This window comes from Pteropus medius, unplaced genomic scaffold (assembly GCF_902729225.1).
Source record: "Pteropus medius unplaced genomic scaffold, Ma_sr-lr_union100, whole genome shotgun sequence".
NCBI lineage: Eukaryota > Metazoa > Chordata > Mammalia > Chiroptera > Pteropodidae > Pteropus > Pteropus medius.
In genome coordinates this window covers 12473251-12481300 of record NW_024351073.1, presented here as the reverse complement: position 1 = coordinate 12481300, position 8050 = coordinate 12473251, and the positions used below count along the sequence as shown (strand labels likewise).

At 31.2% G+C, this 8050-nt stretch overlaps 1 pseudogene; it reads right to left on the bottom strand.

The window, feature by feature from the left end:
• Nucleotides 1-7931: 7931 nt before the first annotated feature.
• On the bottom strand, nucleotides 7932-8050 carry LOC120586511 (uncharacterized; annotated as a pseudogene).

The window sequence follows — 8050 nt, the reverse complement described above, 5'->3', positions numbered from 1 at the left end:
ACCGATTTTAAAAATTGTGTTTCTATAGCAGACACAGGACTTATTATATCAAAATATTAAAGAATTCTTGTAAATGCTTGTTCTAAGTGGTATTAAATATTTTATAGCTAGACTAATGTAAAGGAAATAATTTGGCATAAGGACTGAATGTAAATTTAACTAAGTTCTTCACTGTCTATTCTATTATCTCTAAATATCTTCTAACTATTTATTTTTAAAAATGGAGAAGTTGTTATAAAGGTAAAATGAGAACACATAAATGACAGAATAATGAATACTGGCAACAGTAAGGCTTTTGAGACCCTTTATAGTCTTACCTCAACATATCTATTCCTGCAGCTACATCTACCATTCTTGTCCAGGTAATTTCTTCTAAATTATGGTGGTGTTAGCATTAACATAAAGTACAGAAAACCCAGTTAAATTTGAATTTCAAATAAACAATGAATACTTCTTTTAGTGTAAGTTTCTCTCAGATATAGCATGGGGCAAGCTTTTATTCAGAATATTAAGTAAAATAGAGTGGGAAAGAGTAGTGTATGACATTTGTCCTATGCGATACTTGGGACATAGTTAAATAAAAATAATGTTAATCGTTTATCAAAAATTCAGAGAGATTACTGCCTTTGTTTTCTTCTAGAAGTTTTATCGTTTCAAGTCTTATATTTATGTCTTTAACCCATTTTGAGTCTGTTCTTGTATATGGTGTAAGAAAGTGGTCCAGTTTTATTTATTTTTTATTTTTTTGCATATATCTGTCCAATTTTCCCGACACTGTTTATTGAAGAGACTGTCTTTACCCCATTGCATATTCTTGCCTCCTTTGTTATATATTAAGTCATATAGACGTAGAATTACTTTTGGGCTCTCTATTCTGTTCCATTGATCAGTGTTTCTGTTTTTATGCCAGTACCATGCTATTTTGATTACTGCAGCCTTGTAGTATGGTTTGATATCAGACTGTGTGATACCTCCAGCTTTGTGATTCTTTCTCAAGATTACTGTGGCCATTCAGGATCTTTTGTGGTTCCATATAAATTTTAGGATTATTTGTCTATCTCTCTGAAAAAATGCCATTGGTATTTTGAGAGGGATTGCATTGAATTTATAGATCATTTTGGGTAATATGGCTGTTTTACTGATGCTGATTTTTCCTACCCATGAGCACAATATATGCTTTGTATCTTCTTCAGTTTTTTTTTTCAATGACATAATTTTCTGAGAACAAATCTTTTACCTCCTTGGTGAATTTAATTCCTAACTATTCTGTTGTTTTTGATGCAATGGTAAATTTGATTGTTTTCCTAATTTCTCATTCTGAAAGTTCATCATTGGTATATAAAAATGCAGCTGACTCCTGAGTATTTATCCAAAGAAAACTAAAACAATAATTCATAAAGATCTATGCATCACTATGTTCACTCCAACACAGTTTACAATAGCCAAGGTATGGAAGCAACCTAAATGTCCATCAACAGATGATTGGATAAAGAAGTTATGGTTCATATATTACAATGGAATATTACTCAGCTATAAAAAATGAAATCCTAACATTTGCAATGACATGGATGGACCTAGAGGGTATTATGTTGAGTGAAATAAGTGAGACAGAGAAAGATAAATACCACATGATTTCACTTACATGTGGAATCTAAGGAACAAAAAGAACAAACTAATCAAAAATAGACCCACAAATATAGAGGACAGTGGGGTGACAGCCAGAGGGGTGCGGTGTAGTGGGGCTGGGAGAAATCAGTGAAGGATTAAAGAAGTACAAATAAGTAGTTGATAGAGGGTCACAGGGATGGGAGCATGGCATAGGGAATGCAGTCAGCAGTAATGTAATGGCTAGGTGTAGAGCCAGAGGGAAGATAATCAGGGGGATCATTTCATAAACTATATAAATGTCTAACCAATGTTCTGTGTACTTAAAACTAATAAATAATAATAATAATTTATCAAAAATTCAAATTTAGCTAGGTGGCTGATACTTTTATTTACTAAATCCAGCAACGTTAGCCATTGCTAATTTGATTAAGCTTGGAGCTATTTTTCTCAGAGTCTTTTTTCACTGTATATAGATTTGGCCAAATAAGGCCTTGAATATAATTTAAATGTGGGAAACAAAGTGGCTACTGTTACTCTGTCCTTCTCTGAAGTCAGATATGGTAAGGAACAGAGAGTTGCCTATAGGGCTTTCCTTGGGTCAGCCTCAAACTCTGTTTTGACTGCTGATCTTACAGGAGCAACAGTGGCCCCAGAAGTTTGGTGGTGGCAAGAACCTCCACAGACCTCTCTAGGAGCTGGCCAGGGCTTGCTTGGATTCTCAGCTTTCTCTGCAAAAGCTCCAATGTACAGATCTGTGTTATGCTTCCTGAGGTCTTATTAGTCTTTCTTTGAGTCTGCACATTCAACTGATCTTTACTCCCCGCTTCTCAATTACAGAAGACCTGATTCATGTGCTATCCATGACTTTTTTAAAGCTCATCGTGTTCTTCATCTCTGACTTAATTCAGATAACTATGGATAAGGGAATTACCAACAATCTTATCTGGCTAGTTTATTTCAATGAAAATTGGCAAATGCTGCAATGTGCTTAGTGGGTATACCACTTCCTATGGGTTACATTTTATAACTAAGTAAGCCTGCCAAGACTTGGGAATACTTACAGTCTAGAAATACCAACATATCTCTGTAAGAAAATTTTGCTCATGATTTTTGTGACTGCTCATCTTTCTTCAAATTCTTTAGCAAGACTGTCAATGCGTATCATCTATGGACATACAGGATGCATTATTCAGCACTACAGTCTTCTGGGTAGTCTTGCTACTTTCTAGGGTATTTAGTTTACAGTGAAAGAAGGATATAAATGTATTTATAATCATGGAATTTCTTGTTCTTAACCTTTGGTCTTAACTACCTGATTTAAAGTATCACTGCCTGAAAAACAGTGGAAGGTACTAGACAATACTTTGTGGGGTTAGGACAGTATTTTCCAAAATACAATATATGATTTCAATCAGTGAACAGCAAATGGTGCCATTTCTTCCATAACTTACATTCATGCATATGAGACTCAAAAGGATAGGAGTGAATTCTCTTACTATTACACCTAGCCATCCATTGCAAGAAAGGTTTTGTTCCTATCTTGCAATTTGGCATCTGTTTTAGAGATATTATTCCCCAGTGGAGGAAGAATTGCTCCAAAAGACACAAACAATTAATGGAAAAATAAAAATTTGAGACCGCCATTTGAACATATTAAGATCCTCATGCCAGCTAACCAACAGGCAAATAGAAGATTAACAAACTGGTTGGAGTAGCTCCTTCTGACTTTCCAAAAGATCATGTGATTACAAGGGAAGAAGTGCAGAGAATGTCTGAAATTCAGAACATCCTCTAGGACTCTATTAGAAATTCTATGTCTTAAAATAAAAGCTAAAAGAAAACTTTAACAACTCTGTATAGATGTGACTGCTAATTGCTCAGACATTAGAAATAAAGATTTGGGTCACTCCACTGAGCAAGGATGGTCACTCCACTGAGATGGTTTCTCAGGTAAAAGGGAATATGGAATTGGAAATAGATGAAGAAAGTTGTAAATACCAGTATGGCCACATTATCTGTTGTAAAATTGGGAATTTTACTAATTACAGTTATTTATTTCTTGCTGTGAGTCCACTTGTATATTTACTAAGCAACTGTTTTTCTTTCCCACTGTCATAGTCCTAGTATCTAACATATGGACCCTGTTAAAAGAATGATATTTGGTTAGATTTCACTAGTATAATGATATATAGTCTTTAAAATTTATTCATCAAAAAACATAATATTTACTGAAAAATCAGTAAAAAAGAAAATTTTTAGTATGCATTATTTTAACAAAATCAATAGTATATTTTTACATAAAATATTCTGTTGAATTTTTAATGAGAAATATATTTATGTTCCACTTTCCAATGAGAAAAATTACAATTTCTTAGAAAGTTGAGAAACTTTGAGAAAGCTGCATACTATTTCAAAAATAGAAATGGCTTACAATAATTCGTATGATTGTGGCAACTGATATTTGATAAATAGTAATAAATTCAATGTAGTGTTAAAATACCAACACTAATTTGCCTTTAAAACATACAGTGTAATCAGATTAAAGTATATAATGATATTATCTCGTCTATCCACTCTTTTCTCTTATACAAAACAAAGCTCAGAATATCTCAAAGTGCTTTGGAAAATAACACAAAATAAGTTAATTCTTAACAAAAATATCATGATACTAAAAACACTATATATAACTATAACTTGATTACCAAAATTGCAATATAATAAAAAGCTTCATAATTGCAATTTTTCATAGTATATGCCAATTAACTTTTTAAAAAATCTATTTCCTGAATATATATATATATATATATGAAACTACTTTTAATTTTTTCAGTCTCATTATTTTCTGATTAAAAAAAAAGACAGCTCTCAAATTTTAAAATTGAAAACTGACTATATATTAAATATATGTAAGACTTGAGAAAAACCTATTAACCCAATCAAGTGAAATGGTTCAAATATGAAAATATATTGTATAAATATATTACTAAACTACAGTTGCCTTTGGAGTTTTAAAGACTTCAATCAAGACTTCAATCAAAGACTTCACTTAAGATGACATTTTAGGAACAAAATAAAGATTTAAATAGCCGCCAATAAGTATATGTTAATGGCAATGATTTTATTCCACAACTAATCTTTTGAAAGTGTACTTAACAAATGTATGTCCTGCTTATTATAGTGCTATATATATTTTTAAGTGTTGATAAGTTTAGATGTTTTAAGAAAGGTATTAAGAAAATTACATTGCAGTGCTGAAAAATATATTTAAGATATACTGTGAAATACAATAAAAAAAGTACTGGGCAAAAAATCAGAAGCCATACCTTCTGCACATTCTCACAAAATTATTAGCTATTTTATTTTGGATAAGTCAAATATCAAATGGGATTAATATAAAATTTAAATACGATAATTAAGTTGGTTTTAAACTGCTAAATATTATTAATTTTAAATGTTTAACATTATTATTTGTAAATGATATCTTAATTATTTGCACATAAACTTACAAAATACTTCTGTAAAGTAAGTTGAAATTTGTGACTAAATACTATCAGATATATTTTTAAACTGATTAATTATATCAGATATCATAAACATAACATTGGTAACTGGATAAAATTTAGCTTGTACATACAAATTTAACTTTGTACATACATGATGGAAAGACATTCATAATTTGGTATTAATTTTGTAATTGAGTCTAACTCTTTCATTATTTTTTAGATACCGCGTCCTGGACTTTTAGGATTTTAGAATAGGAATAACTTAATGTACCATCTCTAAAGTCTAGCTGATAAAGCTTAACCTTTAGTGGCTCTCATGGACATAAGATCATTCTTAAAATTATGTTTTCTTAAATTGGACCCTTGCTATTTCATAACTTTTAGGCTTCAAATACTTATATATTTCTAGCTATCTATATACATTTCCCTTTGTTCCATTATGTGTGTTTATATGTGCATATATGTATGTATATAATTGTTTATATATCTATATGTTTGTGTGTATCCTTATATCAACTTTTCCATCTCCATCTCCATCTCTATCTCCATCTCCATCTCTATCTCTACCTCATTTATCTATATATTCTAGTCTGATTAGCTTGTCTATCCCAAATGTTATGGATCAGGGCAAGTTGTTTTGAAGCTGCATTAAAACTAAAGAATTAGAGGAGAGAGAGAGAGAACTCTTGGAAGAAAAAGTCTTATTTCAAATTATGGTTGGACAGACCAAACACTTGAGAGGAAAAATACCACACATGTGTTTGGAAAACAGGGCATGAGTTGGTATTAGGAAATAGATAAGTCTAGGGAGAAAGCAGAGGTCAAACCACAGGAATCTCTATCTGCAGAGGCTTTTGGATTTTATGGAAGTCAACAGCAGAACTGTGTAACAACTTATGGATTTTGTCAATTGAGATGCCATGAATAGAGTTTAAGGAGAAGAATAAGCCTCGTTTCTGTCTTGAAAAATTGGATGTGTAATGCGCTTTTCACAGACGGTGAGACAGAGGGAACAAAAGACAGATGTAAAGATAAAATGGCAAAGGAAATCTAATTATAACAATTCATTTTGCATCTAGAACAATAACTGTATTGTTTGGAAGACTAATATATATTTTACTAAATATTAAATCGATAGTAAACTATTTAACATAGAAAATATTTGTAATGAATCAATCTTTCATTATTTTGAAGTTATTTATAAGAGTATTTTAGAGATTTATATTTCGTAAAAGGAATTCAGTGCAAACAATATAATTATCTCATTCCAGCTTTGAAAACTAATTTCATCTTGTAAGAATAACATTAGACTTGTAAATGAAGAATACATTTAAATGATGCTGTCAAAAGAAAATACTTTCCCGCTGTTAATTAAGTGCTTTAACAAAATTCAAGATTTATAAAAGTATGAAATAGTGACCTTCAATTAACATGACTGGAGTTTTATTATTAAAAACTATCATATTGATTTAAAGAATTTAGTTTGATAAATGTTTGTAAAATAGAGGCACGGTGTTTTCCCTACAAATATTGACCTGTTTAAACAATATATGGCTGGAAAACAGTTCTTGTTTTTCCTGTGTTAAGCCAATCACTCTGGATGCTCTTTTGTGTGTGTGTGTGTGTGTGTGTGTGTATGTGTGTACATGGTACTTGCAGCAATAATATTCATTTTAATCATTTTTAGCATTTTCATCTTTCTAAAAATCTGACAAATATATTTGTAATTTTCAGAGCTGAGCGATTTCATATAATTTTGTCACTCATATCATTGTTCATTTCACATATGTATATTGTTCTATACTATGATCCAGTATTTATAGATTATAGAGATATAGCAATGAACAAAACAAAGAAGAAAAGTTACTTTTTTATGCATTGTATGAAATGATTTTTTTTTCCATTGGATCCCTTCTTAGTGCATCAATTATACTTCTAAATTTTTTAGTGGTTGCCATAGATTTCACAATACATGTTTTTTAACTAACCTAAGTCCACCTTCAAATAACACTATACTGCTTCATATATAATGTGGATAACTTATAATAGATTAGTTCTAATTCCTCCCATCCCTTCACATTGTTGTCATTTTTTTTCATTTATCTATGTGGTATAATTACTCAACATAGTGTTACTCTTATTATTTTTTTAAAAAGTTATCTTTTAGATCCCTTAAAATAAAAAAGGATTTTATTTTACCTTCATTCATTCCTCTTAAGATGCTCTTTGTCTTTATACAGATCTGCGTTTTCCAATCTATTTCATTTTCCTTCCCCTCAAGAAGTTTCTTTTATCATTTCTTGCAGGGCAGGTCTGTAAGCAATACATAGTTTCCATTTTGATTTTCTAGATAGACATTATTTCTCCTCTTTTAAAAGACAATTTTGTTGGATATAAAATTCTAGGATTTTTTCCCCGAACACTTTAAATATTTCACTCCACTTTCTTAAATGTGCAGTTTCTGATGACAAGTCCTCCGTAATTTTTGTCTTTGTGTTTTTGTTTATTTTTCCATCGTTCAAGATGTTCTCTGTATTTGGTTTTCTGCAGTTTGAATATGATATGCCTGAGTGTGTGTTTGTTTTTTTTTTGTTTCTTTTTTTTTTTTTATTCTGCTGGGCTTCCTCTGAGCTCTCTTGGTCTCTAGTATAGTGAATATTATTAATTTGGTGTGGAATTTGGTCATTATTATTTCAACTATTTCTTCTGATTTCTTCTATCTTTTCTCTTTCTTCTCCTTCTGGAACAATTACACATTTGTAATAGGTTTTGAAGTTGACCCGCAGTTCTGGAGAGAGCAAGATTTTTTTTTTTTTTTGACGTCTATAGCACCTGATCTTCCTAGTTGGTCTCCCATCCAAGTACTAACCAAGCCCGACCCTGCTTAGCTTCTGAGATCAGACGGGATCAGGCGTGTTCAGGGTGGCATGGTCATACAC